Source organism: Tursiops truncatus, chromosome 1 (assembly GCF_011762595.2).
Source record: "Tursiops truncatus isolate mTurTru1 chromosome 1, mTurTru1.mat.Y, whole genome shotgun sequence".
NCBI lineage: Eukaryota > Metazoa > Chordata > Mammalia > Artiodactyla > Delphinidae > Tursiops > Tursiops truncatus.
Window position 1 is genome coordinate 78,978,574 of NC_047034.1, and position 21,004 is coordinate 78,999,577.

Consider the following 21,004-nt stretch of genomic DNA (forward strand, 5'->3'; position numbering starts at 1 on the left):
AACCTGACTGCTCTCCTCTTTTCCCACTTGACTCCATGTGAATCTTTCTTCACAGCCTTGGTTACAGAAGAGGCTTTCTGCCAGTCTTCAGTTTGTTTTCAGCAAGTGTTGCTCCACGTGTAGATGTATTTTTGATGTGTTTGTGGGGGGAGGTGAGTTCAGCATCCTCCTACTGCATCATCTTGATTTCTCCTCTGAAGAAAAAATTTTAAAAACACATAACAAAATGTGTTGAAAATACACACAATGTATTTAAGAATTAAAGGGTTAGCCTAAAATGATAAAGTTTCTTAATATCAGTAAGGAAAAAAAAATGAGCAATTTATGGAAAAATTGGGGGGAAATGTTATATTAGTTACACATTGCTGTACTATGGATTACCCCAAAATTTAGCAGCTTAAAACAACCTACAAACCTCTACTATCTCACAGCTTCTCTGGGTTGAGGACCTGGAGTGCCTTATCTGGGAGGTTCCAGCTCTGTGTTTCTTGTGAAGTTGCAGCCAGGCTGTCAGCAGGACCATAGTCTCTGTAGGCCTGACTGGGGGAGGATCTGCTTCAAGCTCACTCATAGCACTGTTGTCAGGCCTTAGTTCCTTGGTGGCTGCTGGCCAGAAACTTCTTCCCATATGGGCCTCTCTCTAAGCTGCCTGGGTGTCCTCATGACATGGAAGCTTCTCCCAACGTGAGTGATGAGGGAGAGACAGACAGACAGAGAAAGAGAGAGAGAGATCTCAAGACAAAAGCCACAATGTGTTTTTTAACCTAATCTTGGAAGTGACACACCATTACTTCCACCATATTCTTTCTTTTAGTCACACAGACCTATTCTGGTACATTGTGGAAAGTACTATACAAGGGTCTGAATACTAGGAGTTGAGGATCTTAAGGCCATTTTAGAAGCTGCACAGCACAAATATGAACACATAGTTCATAGATCAAGAAATACAACCAGCCAATAAACATATTAAAAGCTGCCTAGGGGGCTTCCCTGGTGGCGCAGCAGTTGAGAGTCCGCCTGCCGATGCGGGGGACGCGGGTTCGTGCCCCGGTCTGGGAGGATCCCACATGCCGCGGAGCGGCTGGGCCCGTGAGCCATGGCCGCTGAGCCTGCGCGTCCGGAGCCTGTGCCCCGCAGCGACAGAGGCCACAACAGTGAGAGGCCCGCGTACCGCAAAAAAAAAAAAAAAGCTGCCTAATCTCACACATCATTAAAGAAGTATGAATTAAAACAACAATAAAGATATTTTTCATAGATTAGACTGACAAGGATTTAAAAGTCTGGTTTTAACAGTGTTCAAAGGATGTGAAGAAAGAGGCATATAGATACACTCACTCTAAGATAGGAGTATAAACTTTGGAGGGGTAATTACTGATAACTTGCACCTAGATATTCAACCTCTAAAATTTTATCCTATGCATCTATTTGTACAAGTACACATACACACAGTACTGTTCATTACAGTATTATTTGTAAAAGCAAATAACTGGACACAGCTTCAATGCCTCTTCCTTGAGTACTACACTCAAATGAATTATGATAACCCATTCATTGACACATTAGCCAGCTATTAAAAGAGAATTCTAAGATATATTATTAGGTTAGAAAAACAAGGTATAAATTGTAAGAATGGCATGCTGCCATATATACTATATATGCACACATACATATATATACACATTCAGCTCTGCTTTCTTCTGTCTTTACAGGGTCAACTTCTCCACCTTTTCTCCTCATTCCACAAACTCACTCCCCCTCTGGACTCTAATCCCTAATTACCCACTCTATTGTGTCATTTCTTTTTCTCTTCTGGCCATTTTCATCTACCTACAAATGTGCTCATCCAAAAGTACTGCCCTCCTTTCTGTCCCCACCCTGTCATCCCAAGCTGTTGACTTACTGCTTTCTTTTTCACCACTTCACTTCTTGATGGAATGATAATAGCTACAGCCAATTGAACACCCACTGTGTGCCAGGCAGTAAATTCTTAATGTATAAGTCACTTAACCCTCAAAACAACTCGATGAGATAGGTACTATATTTTATAGATACGGAGACTAAGGAAAAGGGAGGTTAAGTCCCTTTTAACTCTAAGATCACAGAGTTAGTAAACAATGGAGCTGGGATGCTAATGCTAGCAGTCTTATTCTAGGGTCTGTGCTTTTAACTACTGCTTCCCCTAAATAGGTTTTTATTTGTCCCCCACTTCTTCCCATTAATTTCTCAGACCTTGCAATCTGGCTTCTACTCTCTAGCTCAATCAACGAAATAGTACAAAAGTTTGTTTTCAAACTTTAGCCTACTAAATCTCTTTGTGGCATTAATTCTGATAACTCCCTCCCTCTTAAAGTGCTTTCGTTTATTTTTATAAGACACTCTTCTGTTTCTCTTCCCACTTCGTTTACTAGCCTTTTATCATTTCCTTTGCAGATTCTTCTTTCTTCAGTCACCCTTTCCAAAGGGCTGTTCCTGAAGATTCCATCAGTGATCCTCTTCTCCATCTCCATGCCCCTCCTGAAGTGAGGTCCCATTCCATGCCACTCATCTCTAACCCTGCTTATTCTGTGAACTCTAGGTTTATACTCTCTTCAGTGGATATCTACAAAGGGGTGTTTCCTGGTCACCAAACCAGTAACTCCAAAAATCTCAAACCATATCCATCTTCCAGCTCCTGTTTTTGTCTTCCTTATACTTGTATTTTTATCAATTAGGTCGCTCAAATAGAAACTGCAGAGTCATCTTTTAATATCATTCTCCTCCTTCTTATCCACTTGCTTTAGTTCAGGTTGTCTGACTATACAACTATACTATGACAGTACCTTCATGATTATCTTCCAGTCTGTCTCACTTCCAAGATATACTTCACACTGGTGCTAGAATATTCTTAAAAAAAATCTGTTCCCTCTACTTCCATATTTAAAGTCCCTTGATGTCTATTCATAGTTAACAATGACAATAAAAACCCAACCTCCCTAGCTTATCATTCAAAGAATTAAATTATCTGCTTCTACATACCTTTCCAGCCTCATCTCCCATCAGTCCCTCTCACCTACCCTAAGCTGCAGGTTCCTAGAACTACTTCCTTGTCGCCAAGCACATGTCCCCATGTTTTCACACCACTAGGCTCTTGCACTTGTTATTCCCTCTGCCATGAGTTGCTTCCATTCTTTTCATGGTTGGAAAATACCTGATAATATTTTAAGACTGGGTCAAATGGTGCTTCCCTCATGAAGACTTCTTTAGATTTATTCGTCATTTTATTCTTTCATGTCGACCTGACATTATATACATTTATCTATTATAACATTTGTTATAGTTTACTTAAATTACCTGTTTACATGTCCATCTCCCCACTAAACTCTGGACCCATTGTTGCTAGGCCCATATCTTATTTAATTTTATATTCTCAGAACCAGGCACACAAACTTCTGTCTGTGATTTTGCAGAAATGGTAAATATCTTTGGAAAATATTCTAATTGCATCTTAGGTATGTTTGCTAAAATATGGGCTCAAGTCATACTCTATCCAATTTGTAAAAACACACAGCCAAAACCTATTCATCCCCTAGAAGTGAGAGATCCATAAGTTCATTGGATTTTGAGTGAGATTTTTCCTCAGTTCCTATTTTATCTGGATCATTTTACTCAATAACCCACACTAACAAGCAAGTAATAAGCAATAAACTTGGCTTTGTCTATCAACAGGTTATTTTAGGTAGTCTTTGCAGGGAGGTAAAATTGGCAAAGGTTTAACGATAGATTAAACACAGCTGAAGAGAGTATTACAATGAAATAGAATCAGGGTCAGCAAATCTTTTTAATAAAAGGCCAGATAGTAAATATTTTAGGTTATGCAGGTTCAGGCTTCTTCATAAGTAGTATTCAACTCTGCTGATGTAGCACAAAAAGAGCCATGGACAATACAAACACAGGTGAGTGTGGCTAGGTACTAATAAAATCTTTATTTATAGGTGCTAAAATTTGAATTCTATGTATTTTTCATGCATCACAAAACATTATCTTCTTAAAAGTTTTTTCAACCATTTAAAAATATAAAAGTCAGTCTTCATTCATGGACTGTAAAGAGGCAGTGATTCAGGTTTGGCCATTGGGCCATAGTTCACTGACTCCTGAACTAGAAAAAAAAAATGGTTCTGTGCACAATTATCTAGAAATACAAATGGAGAGACAAAATGAAAAAATACACAAGAGATGGTAAGATACATAGAGAATATAGTGAGAAGGTCCAAAAGACGTTAATTGTGAGGCCCATAAGGAAAGGAACGAGATGACTAAGATTTTTCTAGAACTGATAAAAACACCATCCACAGGTTCAAAAAGTCCAACGCTTCCTTAATGAAATAAGTTTTAAGTTTATATATAATGTTGATATATCATACTGGAACTCTGGACCATCAAAAAATAATGAAAGAAATCATTAAAGCACCAGAGAAAGACTTAGACTTACAGCTGATATTTCAACAGCAATAACAGAAACCAGAAACCAGTGAAATGATAACTTTAATAGGAGAAAACCAAATAACTGCCCACCTAAAATTATTTAGCCCCCAAATCCATCCCTTGAGAATGAAAAATAAATGAATTTTTAGACAAAACCAGAGTCTATCACAAGTTTTATATTTATATAAAACTATAAAGAAAAACAAGGAGGGGGAGGATTGTGATGAGAAAGGTATACACTGTTCTGCGGGCTGGTAATGTGCCATTTCTTAATCTGAGCAGAGGTTACCCATTATGTGCTTATTTTTATACATTTAAGTTTTGTACATGGTTCTATATGTGTGTGGCATCCCAAAACTTGAAAAGGACTTTAACAAAAAAATAAGCCAGTCCAGCTAAATAACACTATCACTGAATTCTGCTTCACTTCATAAAAACATGATTCAGAACAAATTTTGCCCCTTTGCATCGTATATTATTCTATAGTCAACACTGAATTCCATATACAGGAATCACCCACAAAGCTGACTGATAAGGCCCAGACTATTTAGATTCTCAAAGAGTCTACATCCAATAAATAAGAAATGATGGGAACGGATGTTTCCTACAAAAATATCTGACTTTCAATAGTATCAAGCCAGTCTTTTCAACCTGTTTTCCAGTATTTCAATCAATACTTTAAATTTTGTAATAGATGATTTAGATTAATTTTAGTCTTAATTTTTCAGATAAAGAACTTGAATTCACATAATAATAATGAAGATAATAGCTATCACATACTGAGTGCCTGAGTTTTTAACGAGAGTTTAAAATGCATTGTGTTCTTGCTATGTTCTTGTTGCATCGTATATGTGATCTCATCTAATCACCACTGCAACCCTACAGTGTAATATTCGTAACTGTTTTGCGAATGACATTTACAGAGATTAGGTAACTTGTGTATATATAGCTAATAATCTAATGACTATTAACTAGGATTTGAATACAGATCTTTTATATTTCAAACACTCTGTCACGAACCCAGCACAATTGTACATATTGTAGAAAATGTAAAAATGGCACAACACAGTTGAGAGTGTTAAGAGGGTTACAGACATGATGCCATGCCTTGAGGAACATGTCGATATCCCTTCAAGCCTGAGATGCTATTACTCAAGCCAGTGGAGAAGATGGTGATCACACCACTGAACAGCTAGAGAACATGCCAGACACCATACAATGAAAATCGAAGGTGTGTGATACAGAAGCAATAGATTCCGCCTCCTTCTCTTTATTACTTTTATTTTTTTTTTTTTTCTGGCTGCACCACGCAGCTAGTGGAATTTTAGTTCCTCGACCAGGGACTGAACCCGGGCCCTCGGCAGTGAGAGCACAGAGTCCTAACCACAGGACTGCAAGGAATTCCCTACTTTTAACTTTTAAATTCATGAGATTTCTATCTGTGACTGACTTCCACATGTAGCTTGGCCATGAACTATGAATAATCATCACTTCCATGGCTACCTCTAGGCATTGTTTGTCCCTGTAACAGAACTAACAGAACATTGGGCTTTAGCTATTTCCATTGTTGTGATTAGACCCAATAGTGTCTAACAGAGCAGTGGGTTGGGAGCAGGTGGAAATAATGAAGACCTTCCTTGGATTATGGACGAAAACAATGCTTCTTAATCAGAGGCAACCAGGAGAGGTAAAGAATGCTGCTAAACATCCTACAATGCACACGACAAGACCTCCATCCCCACCTCCCCACCACCCCAGCAATGAGAATTATCTGGCTCAAAATGCCAATAATGCAGAGTGGAGAAACCCTGGCCAAGAAGAACCTCTGAGAGAAACTCAGACAGAAGAGAATTTGGGAATGTGCCTAGTGATTACAAAATTAATCAGGAGAAAGCAAAAGCACATACACACACAATTGGTTAGAAGAGATGATAAAAGATCTCAATTTATAGTGGCAACCAGAAAGATAAAAAATTACCAAGAAATGGGCATAATTTTTTTTTTTTTTTTTTTTTGCGGTACACGGGCCTCTCACTGCTGCAGCCTCTCCCGTTGCGGAGCACAGGCTCCGGACGCGCAGGCTCAGCGGCCATGGCTCACAGGCCTAGCCGCTCCGCGGCATGTGGGATCCTCCCGGACCGGGGCACGAACCCGCATCCCCCGCATCGGCAGGTGGACTCTCAACCACGGCGCCACCAGGGAAGCCCAAAATGGGCACAATTTATAAAAATAAAACTTTAAAGTCCTACTGAGAGACACACACACAATGAAAAAGTATATCATGTTCTTGGAAAGTAGCAAGCAATATCGTAAACATGCCTACTTTACCTAAATTAATCTATAAATTTAACATGCCCCTGATTTTTTAAATGCCAAAATGATTTGTTTAACAACTCTATTGGAGTATAATTGCTTTACAATGGTGTGCTAGTTTCTGCTTTATAACAAAGTCAATCAGCTATATGTATACATATATCCCCATATCTCCTCCCTCTTGCGTCTCCCTCCCACCCTCCCTATCTCACCCCTCTAGGTGGTCACAAAGCAACAAGCTGATTTCCCTATGCTATGCGGCTGCTTCCCACTAGCTATCTATTTTACATTTGGTAGCATATATAACTCCATGCCACTCTCTCACTTCGTCTCGGCTTACCCTTCCCCCTCCCCTGTCCTCAAGTCCATTCTCTACGTCTGCGTCTATTGCTGGCCTGCCCCTAGGTTCTTCACAACCATTTTTTTTTTTCAGATTCCATATACGTGTGTTAGCATACGGTATTTGTTTTTCTCTTTCTGACTTACTTCACACTGTATGACAGTCTCTAGGTCCATCCACCTCACTACAAATAACTCAATTTCGTTTCTTTTTATGGCTGAGTAATATGCCATTGTATGTATGTGCCACATCTTCTTTATCCATTCATCTGTCGATGGACACTTAGGTTGCTTCCATGTCATGGCTATTGTAAATAGAGCTGCAATGAACATTGTGGTACATGACTCTTTTTGAATTATGGACTTCTCAGGGTGTATGCCCAGTAGTGGGATTGCTGGGTCGTATGGTAGTTCTATTTTTAGTTTTTTAAGGAACCTCCTGTTCTCCATAGTGGCTCTATCAATTTACATTCTCACCAACAGTGCAAGAGGGTTCCCTTTTCTTCACACCCTCTCCAGCATTTATTGTTCATAGATTTTTTGATGGCCATTCTGACTGGTGTGAGGTGATACCTCATTGTAGTTTTGATTTGCATTTCTCTAATGATTAGTGATGTTGAGCATCCTTTCATTTGTTTGTTGGCAATCTGTATATCTTCTCTGCAGAAATGTCTATTTAGGTCTTCTGCCATTTTTGCATTGGGTTGTTTGCTTTTTAATATTGAGCTGCATGAGCTGCTTATAAGCTGCATGAGGTGCTTGTAAATTTTGGAAATTAATCCTTTGTCAGTTGCTTCATTTGCAAATATTTTCTCCCATTCTGAGGATTTTCTTTTTGTCTTCTTTATGGTTTCCTTTGATGTGCAAAAGCTTTTAAGTTTCATTAGGTCCCATTTGTTTATTTTTGTTTTTATTTTCTTTTCTCTAGGAGGTGGGTCAAAAAGGATCTTGCTGTGATATATGTCATAGTGTTCTGCCTATGTTTTCCACTAAGAATTTGCGAGGGTCTGGCCTTAAATTTAGGTCTTTAATCCATTTTTAGTTTATTTTTGTGTATGGTGTTAGGGAGTGTTCTAACTTCAATCTTTTACATGTAGCTGTCCAGTTTTCCCAGCACCACTTATTGAAGAGGCTGTCCTTTCTCCATTGTATATTCTTGCCTCCTTTATCAAAAGTAAGGTGACCATATGTGTGTGGGTATATCCCTGGGCTTTCTATCCTGTTCTATTCATCTATATTTCTGTTTTGGGGCCAGTACCATACTGTCTTGATTACTGTAGCTTTGTAGTATAGTCAGATGTCCAGGAGCCCAATTCCTCCAGCTCCGTTTTTCTTTCTCAAGACTGCTTTGGCTATTCGGGGTCTTTTGTGTTTCCATACAAATTGTGAAATTTTTTGTTCTAGTTCTGTGAAAAATGCCATTGGTAGTTTGACAGGGATTGCATTGAATCTGTAGATTGCTTTGGGTAGTAGAGTCATTTTCACAATGTTGATTCTTCCAATCCAAGAATATGGTATATCCCTCCATCTGTTGGCATCATCTTTAATTTCTTTCATCAGTGTCTTATAATTTTCTCCATACAGGTCTTTTGTCTCCTTAGGTAGGTTTATTCCTAGGTATTTTATTCTTTTTGTTGCAGTGGTAAATGGGAGTGTTTCCTTAATTTCTCTTTCAGATTTTTCATCATTAGTGTATAGGAATGCAAGAGATTTCCGTGCATTAATTTTGTATCCGGCTACTTAACCAAATTCATTGATTAGCTCTAATAGCTTTCTGGTGGCATCTTAGGATTCTCTATGTATATTATCATGTCATCTGCAAACAATGACAGCTTTACTTCTTCTTTTTGGATTTGGATTCATTTTATTTCTTTTTCTTCTCTGATTGCTGGGGCTAAAACTTCCAAAACTATGTTGAATAATAGTGGTGAGAGTGGACAACCTTGTATTGTTCCTGATCTTAAAGGAAATGGTTTCAGTTCTTCACCATTGAGAACGATGTTGGCTGTGGGTTTGTTATATGTGGCCTTTATTATGTTGAGCTAAGTTCCTCTATGCCTACTTTCTGGAGGGTTTTTGTCATAAATGGGTGTTGAATTTCGTTGAAAGCTTTTTCTGCAACTATTGAGATGATCATATGGTTTTTCTCCTTCAATTTGTTAATACAGTTTATCACATTGATTGATTTGTGTATATTGAAGAATCCTTGCATTCCTGGGATAAACTCCAATTGATCATGTTGTATGACCCTTCTAATGTGCTGTTGGATTCTGTTTGCTAGTATTTTGTTGAGGGTTTTTGCATCTATGTTCATCAGTGATATTGGCCTGTAGTTCTCTTTCTTTGTGACATCTTTGTCTGGTTTTGGTATCAGGGTGATGGTGGTCTTGTAGAATGAGTTTGGGAGTGTTCCTCCCTGTGCTATATTTTGGAAGAGTTTGAGAAGGATAGGTGTTAGCTCTTCTCTAAATGTTTGATAGAATTCTCCTGTGAAGCCATCTGGTCCTGGGCTTTTGTTTGTTGGAAGATTTTTAAGCACAGTCTCAATTTCAGTGCTTGTGATTGGCTTGTTTATATTTTCTATTGGCTTCTATTTTTATTTTCTTCTTCTACTTGTATTTTCTTTCTCTTGGTTTATATTTTCTATTGGCAGGTTGTGCATTTCTAAGAATTTGTCCATTTCTTCCAGGTTGTCCATTTTATTGGCATAGAGTTGCTTGTAGTAATCTCTCATGATCCTTTGTCCTTCTGCAGAGTCAGTTGTTACTTCCCCTTTTTCATTTCTAATTCTGTTGATTTGAGTCTTCTCCCTTTTTTTCATGATGAATCTGGCTAATGGTTTATCAATTTTGTTTATCTTCTCAAAGAACCAGCTTTTAGTTTTATTGATCTTTGCTATTGTTTCCTTCACTTTTTCATTTATTTCTGATCTGATCTTTATGATTTCTTTCCTTCTGCTAACTTTGTGGGTTTTTTTGTTCTTCTTTCTCTAATTGCTTTATGTGTAAGGTTAGGTTGTTTATTTGAGATGTTTTTTGTTTCTTGAGGCAGGACTGTATTGCTATAAACTTCCCTCTTAGAACTGCTTGTGCTGCATCCCATAGGTTTTGGGTCATCATGTTTTGTCATTTGTTTCTAGGTATTTTTTAACTTCCTCTTTGATTTCTTCAGTGATCTCTTAAGTAGTATATTGTTTAGCCTCCATGTGTTTCTATTTTTTACAGATTTTTTCCTGTAATTGATATGTAGTCTCATAGCATTGTGGTCGGAAAAGATACTTGATATGATTTCAATTTTCTTAAATCTACTAAGGCTTGATTTGTGACCCAAGATATGATCTATTCTGGAGAATGTTCCATGAGCACTTGAGAAGAATGTGTATTCTGTTGTTTTTGGATGCAGTGTCCTATAAATATCAATTAAGTCCATCTTGTTTAATGTATCTTTTAAAGCTTGTGTTTCCTTATTTATTTTCATTTTGGATGATCTGTCTACTGGTGAAAGTGGGGTGTTAAAGTCCCCTACTATGATTGTGTTACTGTCGATTTCCCCGTTTATGGCTGTTAGCATTTGCCTTATGTACTGACGTGCTCCTATGTTCGGTGCATAAATATTTACAATTGTTATATCTTCTTCTTGGATTGATCCCTTGATCATTATGTAGTGTCCTTCTTTGTCTCTTGTAATAGTCTTTATTTTAAAGTCTATTTTGTTTGATATGAGAATTGCTACTCCAGCTTTCTTTTGATTTCCATTTGCATGGAATATCTTTTTCCATCTCCTCCCTTTCAGTCTGTATGTGTCCCTAGGTCTGAAGTGGGTCTCTTTTAGACAGCATATATATGGGTCTTGTTTTTGTATCCATTCAGCCAGTCTATGTCTTTTGGTGGGAGCATTTAATCCATTTACATTTAAGGTAATTATCAATATGTATGTTCCTATTACCATTTTATTAATTGTTTTGGGTTTGTTATTGTAGGTCTTTTCCTTCTCTTGTTGTCTCCTGCCTAGAGAAGTTCCTTTAGCATTTGTTGTAAAGCTGGTTTGGTGGTGCTGAATTCTCTTAGCTTTTGCTTATCTTTAAAGGTTTTAATTTCTCCATCAAATCTGAGTGAGATCCTTGCTGGGTGGAGTAATATTTGTTTTAGATTTTTCCCTTTCATCATTTTAGTTTTATTTTATTTTTTTAATATAAATTTATTTATTTATTTTTAACATCTTTATTGGAGTATAATTGCTTTACAATGGTGTGTTAGTTTCTGTTTTACAACAAAATGCCTTTCATCATTTTAAATATGTCTTGCCACTCCCTTCTGGCTTACAGAGTTTCTGCTGAAAGATCAGCTGTTAACCTTATGCAGATTTCCTTGTATGTTATTTGTTGTTTTTCCCTTGATGCTTTTAATATTTTCTCTTTGTATTTAATTTTTCATAGTTTGATTAATATGTCTTGGCATGTTTCTCCTTGGATTTATCCTGTATGGGAATCTCTGAGCTTCCTGGACTTGATTATTTCCATTCCCATATTAAGGAAGTTTTTAACTATAATCTCTTCAAATATTTTCTCAGTTCCTTTCTTTTTCTCTTCTTCTTCTGGGACCCCTATAATTTGAATGTTGCTGCATTTAAAGTTGTCCCAGAGGTCTCTAAAACTGTCCTCTGTTCTTTGCATTCTGCTGTCTTTATTCTGCTCTGCTGTAGTTATTTCCACTATTTTATTTTCCAGGTCACTTATCTGTTATTCTGCCTCAGTTATTCTGTTATTGATTCCTTCTAGTGAATTTTTAATTTCATTTATTGTGTTGTTCATCATTGTTTGTTTGCTCTTTAGTTTTTCTAGGTCCTTGTTAAACGTTTCTTGTATTATCTCCCTTCTATTGCCAAGATTTTGGATCATTTTTAGTATCATAACTCTGAATTCTTTTTCAGGTAGACTGCCTATTTCCTCTTCATTTGTTTGGTCTGGTGGGTTTTTACCTTGTGCCTTCATCTGCTGTGTGTTTCTCTGTCTTCTCATTTTGCTTAACTTACTGTGTTTGGGGTCTCCTTTTCAAAGTCTGCAGGTTTGTAGTTCCCGTTGTTTTTGGTGTCTGCCCCCAGTGGCTAAGGTTGGTTCAGTGCTGTGTGTAGGCTTCCTGGTGCAGGGGACTAGTGCCGGTGTTCTGGTGGATGAGGCTGGATTTTGTCTTTCTCATGGGCAGGACCGTGTCCGGTGGTGTGTTTTGGGGTGTCTGTGACCTTATTATGATTTTAGGCAGCCTCTCTGTTAATGGGTGGGGTTGTGTTCCTGTCTTCCTAGTTGTTTGGCATAGGGTGTCCAGCACTGTAGCTTGCTGGTTGTTGAGTGGAGGTGGGTCTTAGCATTGAGATGGAGATCTCTGGGAGAGCTTTCGCTGTTTGATAATACGTGGAGCTGGGAGGTCTCGGGTGGACCAATGTCCTGAACTCGGTTCTCCCACCTCAGAGGGACAGGCTTGACACCCGCCCAGAGCACCAAGACCCTGTCAGCCACACAGCTTTTGGGAAGTCTGAGGTCTTCTGCCAGCATTCAGTACGTGTTCCGTGGGAGTTGCTCCACATGCAGATGTATTTCTGATGTATTTGTGGGGAGAAAGGTGATCTGCACGTCTTACTCCTCTGCCATCTTGAAGGTTTCCTCCAGATTTTTTTTTTGAAATAGACAACCTGATTCTAAAATTCATTTTAAAAACCAACAAGGAAAACAGGAAAATTCTGAAAGAGAAGACTAATGAAGAACTATTTCTATTAGATAATAAAACAATTTTTAAAAGCTACGGACAATTAAAATAATGTGATACTGGCATGACATAAATGGTACGGACTAGGAATATCAAAAAGGACACAAATGTCATGGAGATTTTATATAATGTAAAAGTAACATTCAAATCTGTGAATAAAAGATATCTATTAGGGCTTCCCTGGTGGCGCAGTGGTTGAGAGTCCGCCTGTCGATGCAGGGGACACAGGTTCGTGCCCCGGTCCGGAAAGATCCCACATGCCATGGAGCGGCTAGGCCCATGAGCCATGGCCGCTGAGCCTGCACGTCCGGAGCCTGTGCTCCGCAACGGGAGAGACCACAACAGTGAGAGGCCCGCATAACACACACACACACACAAAAAAAAAGATATCTATTCGTATTGGTAAATTTTCTATGTGCCCTTGAAAATAATGGTATATGTAGTTTGGAATACAGTGTTTTATATATGTCAGTTAGCTAAAGTGTGCTACATAAGTTTAAATACTCTCTTTTTCTGGATTTTTTCTACTTACTCTTTCAGTTATAAGGAGATGTATATTAAAATTTTTCACACTAAAAAAAAAAAAGATATGCATTCAATAAACAACATTGGGACAACTGGGTAGCCATCTGGAAAAACAGAGCTTGATTTACTTGTCATTTATATGAGTACCAGAAGAAACCATGGAATTTCTTAAAAACAATATCAAAGTGGGAAAAACTTATGTAAGTATGTCACAAAACCAAAACCCAGAAATCATGAAATAAAAGGTGAATATATTAATATATGTAAATAGAAAAGAATGACAAATAGGAAAATATATTTGCAAATTATGTCACATGGATCTAATCTCCCTAATTTATAAAGGAAATTCAAATGGCTCTTAAATTTGTGAAAAGAAACCAACCTCACTTGCAATAAGGGAAATATACAAAAATGATTTACCTTTCCCGCCATCAGATTGTCAAAGTTCTAAAATTTCTGTATTTATGTGGGTATGGAAAAACGGGATTCATGTGGGTATGGAGAAACACCCATTTATAGTGATGGGTGTATAAACCAACAAATCGGCCAGCTTTGAGCTAGACAGCCTGATGCACGTACCTTTTAACCAGGGAAGTTCACTCTACGTATCTACTCCCACATGTGTAAAACGTTTTAAGTTATTCAGTGAGTCACTGTTGGCAATTTAAAAGAATGGTAAGATCTCTAAATGTTCATTGATAGTAACCATAAAAAATCAGAGAGAATATAAATGTTCATTAATTGTGGTCTACAAAATTAGAGCACATTAGAGTAAAGATACTTTGTAGCCATAAAAAGTACTTAAGGAGCTATTTATGTGTGAATATGGACCAATCTCCAAATCTCCAACATATACTGTTAAGAAAACGCACAGAGGAGAGCAATGTGTGTAGTATATCACCATTTGTCTAAAAATGGAGGTGGAGAGATACATGGACACACAGATATATATTTGATCGCGTGCATACAATATCTCTGGAATTATACGTATAGAAACAAATAACTTTGGTTGTTTCTTCAGGGTTGGTGACTAGGTAACAGGAATAGGAGCAATACTTTCCGTTCATTTTATATACTTTTTTTTTTTTTTTTTTTTTTTTTTTTTTAAAGAGAAGAACTTTATTCTTTATTAAGATACCATGCTAGAAGTTATGAAGAATTTCTGTTGGAACACATTTGGAAAATAGAGTAGCTTTAGTTTAATAACTTGCACTGCAGAGAAAATTGTTAAAGAAATTCATATCAAAGTCCAAGTATTAGTTCAATGTCCTGTATTTGATTCCATGATCTTCATAGGAAGGTCTTCTGCAATAGAATATGCTCCTATACAGCCGAGATATTTAAGGTTGCTTGATTTCCTTACCATTACTCCACTGCAAGCTTCTGGTGTAATCCCACATAGCAAGTCAGTCTTCATTGTAACAGGTCAGGACCGGCCTCGACCCCTTTTCCCTGCCCGCGGCCTCTTTGTTGTTGGGCACCTCCTCTCGCACCACGAACGCCTCTTGCTGATCCAGGACCTCCTCTCTGTGAATAACCGGCTCTACCGCGGGGAGGAGCGGCCCCGCGACCTCTGGATGGAGCAGCACCCCTTGCTCCTCTACCACCCCTTCCTCTAGCTCCAACTTGAAAATCTTCATAACCATAGTATGGATCTTCATATCCACCACGATAGTTATGGTAATCATAGCCATAATAATCATAATAATCTTCATATCCATAATAATCTGGAGGATATCCATAACCACCTCTACCTCCACGCCCTCGACCTCTTGTTGGAGGGGGCATATGAGGTGGACCATAATAGTAGTAATCATCATACATTTGATTCTTTGCAGCTTGCCTCTGAGCTTTTCTTTCTTTCCTTTTCTGATCTGGTGGCTTAGCAAAAACAATTTCAATATTTTCTCCCTCCAAGTCTTTGCCATTCATTTCTTCCATAGCCTTGACAGCACCATCTCGCTCATCAAAATGAATGAAAGCATAATCTTTTAATTTCTTCACTCGTTCCAGTTTCCCAAACTGACTAAATGCCTTTTCTAAAATCTCTTCTGTTACAGTATTGGCCAGGTTGCGTACAAACAGCACTTTTACCTTTGCCATAACTTCAGGATCGGGATCTTCTATAGGATCAGCCCATTCAACAGTTCCAACATTTCCCCAGACCTTGACTTTACCACTCATTAACCTACGTCTTGCCTGGGCAGCTGTTTTGTGATCTTCATATTCAAGAAAGCAAAAGCCTCTGTTTTTTTTCTTGTCGTCTGGTTGGTGGTATAAAATGACGTCTGTAAGACCCTCTGTTACTTTGCTAAATTCTTCAAGAATCTGTTCCTTGGTTTTACTCTTAGGAATAGAGCCCACAAAAAGCCTGTTGTTGGCAACGGAGATGCAGACACCAATGTGTTTTCCAGAACGAATTTCATGATTATTATACAGTTTAACAGCCTCCTGAGCTGCTTCTTTTGTACAAAAAGTGACAAACGCATAACCTCTATTGAGACCAGTTAGTGGATCCATCATTAGACGAAGATCCCATATAGGTCCAGCTTTTTCAAACAATGGAACAAGTTCATCCTCAAACAGATCTCTTGGGATCTTCCCTACAAATATCTCAGTGCCAACAGAAGGCTGCTGACCTGAATAAACGGAATCTGGAGGCGGTCCCCCATACTTCCTCTGTCCAGTGGTCACATCGAGTGTGTATCCTGTTCTTTCCAAGAGCGCCTTAATTTTTGCCTCATCTGGTCCTTTGCTAGAATCTGCTACTTTGGTCCCCTGTTTTTCTCTCTGCCTATAAGTCTTCATGACTCCACATAAAAAGGCACTTTTGTTCTGAACATGAGAGAGATCACTGTCTTTAAACTGCTGAAGAACTGCCAATGCGCCGTCTTCATTGAATTCTTTTAAAGCTTCGATAGCTCTTTCATCTAAATCGCTATGTGCAACCAGCCCTGCAACGTAAATTTCATCTAGTTTTTCAGCAACTTTCTGTGGTAAACCAGCATCAAGCAATGTCTGAAAATTTTCTGAATGGATAACTGCAGAAGTAGTATCCATGGGCTCTTCAGTACCATTTCCATTAACATGTTCTGTAGCCATGTTTCCAGAGATCTCCCCGTCGGGCTGCGGTGGAGGAATCCTGTCCGAGGAGATCCGGTTGCGGGCAACGCGTGCTCGCTGCTCCCTGGGTCCGGCGCGAGTGGAGCTGTTGTAAAATGGCGGCCATTTTATATACTTTTATACCTTCTAGATTCTGAACCAAATGTGACTATCACCTATAAACAATCAACCAACTAATCAGTCAGTCAATAAGAAAATTTAAAAACAAATCCAGCACAATCAGCATGGTCTTCCACTGTGGCCAGCAAAGTTTCTTGCCCCTTTTTCCTACCTCCCCTGGCCTTTTCCAGGCTGTCACTGCTGAGGAAAACTGGGAATAGAGAGTTTAAAACATGGGCTTATCTTTCCTCTGTACGTACCAAACCCAGGCTAGAACTCTGCATGGGTTTGCAACAGCCTGCTTTTAAATCCACAGGGGTGGAGAATTTAGCTTATTTTTAAATTGGGTGGAATTCAGAAAAGAACTGCCAAAATGATTAAATAGACTGGAGAGACTGGTTCATAAAGAAAGATGAAAAGACCTAAATGTGTGTAATTTGGCTAAAGGACAGCAGGGCCAGGCCGTGGTTAGAGCATACAAGTATCCAAAGCGTTCAATCACCAGGAAACGAGAGGAATAGTTGAGGATGTTAATAGGAGAAGGACGAAAATATGAAAAGAAAAACAAAGTGTCTCCGTCTTTCTGTCTATCTCCAGAGCAGCCTCTCCAGGAAAGCCATGGATGTTCCTTGGATAACATCCTAGGAAAGCTTTTCCTTTGCAGAGTTACAGGCCCACACCAGCTCCCAGACCAGAGGTTGAGATGTCACCGCAGAAGCGTTTTATCTCTACCTAAGCTCCCCTTCCCCACTACCCATCTCCTTGAACCGCTGCTGTCCTGGATCCAAGTGGGCACTTTGCTTGCTTTTACTCTCTTCCCCATGCATACTCAATGAGGGTCAGTCTTTGGGGTGGGGTGGGGGGTCTGTGCAAAGTATATTAATCATTCATTCATATTTCAAAATCTTGCTGGGTGCCTATAATTAGGCTGGAGAGCAAGATTGCCATTCGTTGCTACTCTCAGGGAGTTCACGACAGCTTATGAGAATTCTGCCAAGAACTGACCAGTGAGATAACCAGGTTGACACAGACCAACTTAGCAACAGCACTGGGCTGTGCATTAAGCCCATCTCCTTAATCAGCCTCTTACTAAGCCTATCGCTGGAGTATATACAAAATTTACTTTACTGCAATGCCATTAAAAATAAGTACCATGGGGGTTGCTTTGCTCTTTTGTCACCTCCCTGCCTAGCCTTTTTAGCTGCTATATCTACTGCATTCCTTACCTTTCCTATTAACTAAACTTCAATCCATATTCCTTTGAGCTTGTGTATCAATGTGTCAGGTGTATGTTTAAGGGTGTATATATTGATGAGGGAGTATATACAAGCATCTATGTGTGCATGTATACTCATGCACCAGTCTGTGTGTGCATTTCTGGGCTCATATTCATGTATGGCTGTGTATCTAAGAAAATGCACATATGGGTAGGAAGAGCCAAAAATAAGATGAGTCAAAAATAAAATTTAAGAAGCACTCTGGTAGGGATCCCGAAACTAATACCTAAGAGGATATTTTAAAACCACTTGTGGTTTATATTTATTTTAAATGTTCCCCATTTATCAGATGAAGGAATTGAGCTGTGGCTGAAATGTGAGCCCGATGTGCTTATTACTGGCAGAAGCAGGCGAGGCCACACCCCTGTGGGCAGAAAGTAGGGTCTGGGGGAATAATCATTATAACTCAATTATCCTAGGAAAGAGGCAGCTTCTGCATCAGGAGATGAAAAATTGGCAGTTGGGCCCTTCACTGTGGGTAAGGAGTTCTCTCTGGGCTCTGGTTCTCTTGGGAAGAGGCTCTGAAAAGTCTAGAAGTGCTGAAGCGTGTTCCTAAACAATGGAGAGAAACTGGACTCTGCCACATGCAACCAGGTCAGCGGCTAAGCAGCCTCGTAGCACGGGAGGAAGCAGGCTCATCACTGCTGTGCCATGATTAGGGTTGCCTGTAGATTACAGAAAACCCCCACACACACAAAGAAGTACAGAACTAATTATTCCGAGGATTCTGTGGTGACTTCACCAAGTAACTGGTGACTCCACCTCCTTCTCTCTGCTCTACCATCCTCAGCATTTGCTTCCAGCCTCAAGACCACCTCATGTTCCAAAATGACTGCTATCAATTCTGTCCTCACATACTCAATTTCAGGTATTAGGAAAGGCAAAAAGGAAGCATCTCCTAGTTGTATCAGCTCCAGCAAGAAGCCTTTCCAGAATTCCACCTCTGTTGCATTAGCTAGAACTTAGTCTTGTGACCATACCTAGCTGCAAGAGAGGCTGAGAAAGATATCCTTTTAGTCTGGTTCATCACCATCTCAAATGAAATTGCTTTTCTACAGTGAAAGAAGAGGAGAGAATGGATATTGGATGGAGTTTTTCTGCAGTAGCTGGGCAGAAATGTGGCCTGTAGCAAACTGCATGAGGATGTATAGTTGCCAGCTAAAGGACGCTTTTGGTGTATGCTTCCTTTTGGTTATACCTGAGCCTGTACAAAAAAAAGTAATATTAAGTTCTGTTCTTGGCTGCTCTGTGGGGTGTTAAAGAGAGTTTCTGTGTCCACTCTTGCGCAGAGGGGAGAGCAGCACTCAGATGCTTTGGTGGTGGCTGCAGTGGCCACAGAGAGCTTTCTGGAGCAGCAGAGCCACTTCACACTCAGAGACAATGTGTCTACGCTGTTATTACTGATGGCAGTGGGGGGGCGGGGACACAAGCTAGACATCTCCTGGAGACTCCCTGAGACATACCAGAGGGTATACCACCTCAGAAGTCAGCTGGGGTCCTACTGTCCCACAGGTGAGGGTTACCTGGTCAATGAACTTTGTGCTGAACCACATATGTGACCTCATTTACAACCATGAGCAGGTGAGACCTGGAGGATATTTGAGTGACTTGAAGTAAAAGACATACTCCAAAATCATATGTTTTGTAAAGAAGGAATTGGTTAACAAAATGTGGAGGCATGCATTTTAGACTAAGTTCCGCCTTTTTTAAGTGAGCGCTAGTTGGTGCTCACTTTGGCGATTGGTAAACTTGGTGACTTTCAAAGCACATTTCATGGAACCCTTGTTTCATGGAATACCTCAGAGGCCTGAGTGAGGCCAAATGAGCTAGGTATTGGTCCCCAGCTCCTACCGCTTACATGATATTCATGTTTTTGCATTCCACATAACTTTATATTTGAAAAACAATTTCCACTGCTCAAAAAATTAGAAACTACTGGCTTAAGTATTAAACTTATTAATAGTGATCATCAGTAGAGCTGGTCTAATGATCTTAAACGCAGCAGTATTGCAGAAAAACTGAATAAAAGGACATGAATATACCTACTCTTCTAAGAAAAAAAACCCAGCCTATAGCAACATTAACTGAGATAAGCAATACCAGTCACCATGATTTAAGTACTAAAATAGGTTCTGAACATCATGAACTAAAATATTTAGAAGGAGAGAAAGGGATTCTCCATGAATTCAAGTTTTGAAAATTCCTGTTTATCCATCTGAGAAGATGAAAGTGGTCGTGGGGGGAATGGACAGATGAGTGGAATATATAATAAAAATCTGATTAAAGTTTTCCAAGTCATGAAGGATACAGAAATGGGGAACCATAGATTCTTTAACCAAATCCTGGAATATGAGAAGCTGATGAAACTCCTTGAGTTTGAAAGAAGCAGATACACCACAAAGAAGAAGAAGTACTACCCTATGAAGCAGGTGGCGAATTTGTGAATCCTATTATTTCAAGTGAGCACACAAGGTGAAAGTAGAAATTGGATACAGAAAAGATTTAGATACACGATGGGCCACATCAGTTCTTCAGGTCCTGACTTCAGTGAATTGCTCTTGGAAACCTGAAATAGGAATTTGAGATAAGCTAGAAATGTCTTGAAGTCTATTTTAACCTTTTGGGGCCAGTATTTTGTAAGGTAATCATTACTTTCCACACACAATCCCATAATTCTACCTTCAGACTCAGATACTGGTCGGGGTGGACCACAGACTGGCATGGATTCTTATGAGTGTTTATATAATGGGAAGTACTGGCATTTCCTCCATAGCCAGGTTTTGCTAAAGCAGTGGGGTATAACATCAATCAAAAACACAATTTATAATATACTGCTGTTACTCTCAGTGTAAGAATATATGCCTGATTTGTTTGATTGGCTTTGTGCTTTGTTTATCATAACATGGATGATAATTACGACAAGCAAGTGTTTATGTCACACTATGTTAATAAGAGCGCTTTTAGTAATCACCATAGGCAGGTCATTCCTCCTGATTAAAAGTGAAATGTCACTGAATGCTGGCTTTGTACAATGAATTAAAATATTATAGCTATATACATATAGTTTTTATTAAAACTACTTTTGTTACTGAAATTCCAGCAGGAAAA

General features: G+C 39.1%; 1 long non-coding RNA gene and 1 pseudogene across 2 annotated transcripts in view; both read right to left on the reverse strand.

Moving 5' to 3' along the window:
• LOC109547405 (uncharacterized) overlaps positions 1 to 21,004 on the reverse strand; it is a 145,936-nt gene that overhangs the window by 98,381 nt on the left and 26,551 nt on the right. The gene's annotated exons all lie outside the window — the stretch shown is intronic.
• Positions 14,495 to 16,621, reverse strand: LOC117313161 (heterogeneous nuclear ribonucleoprotein Q pseudogene; annotated as a pseudogene).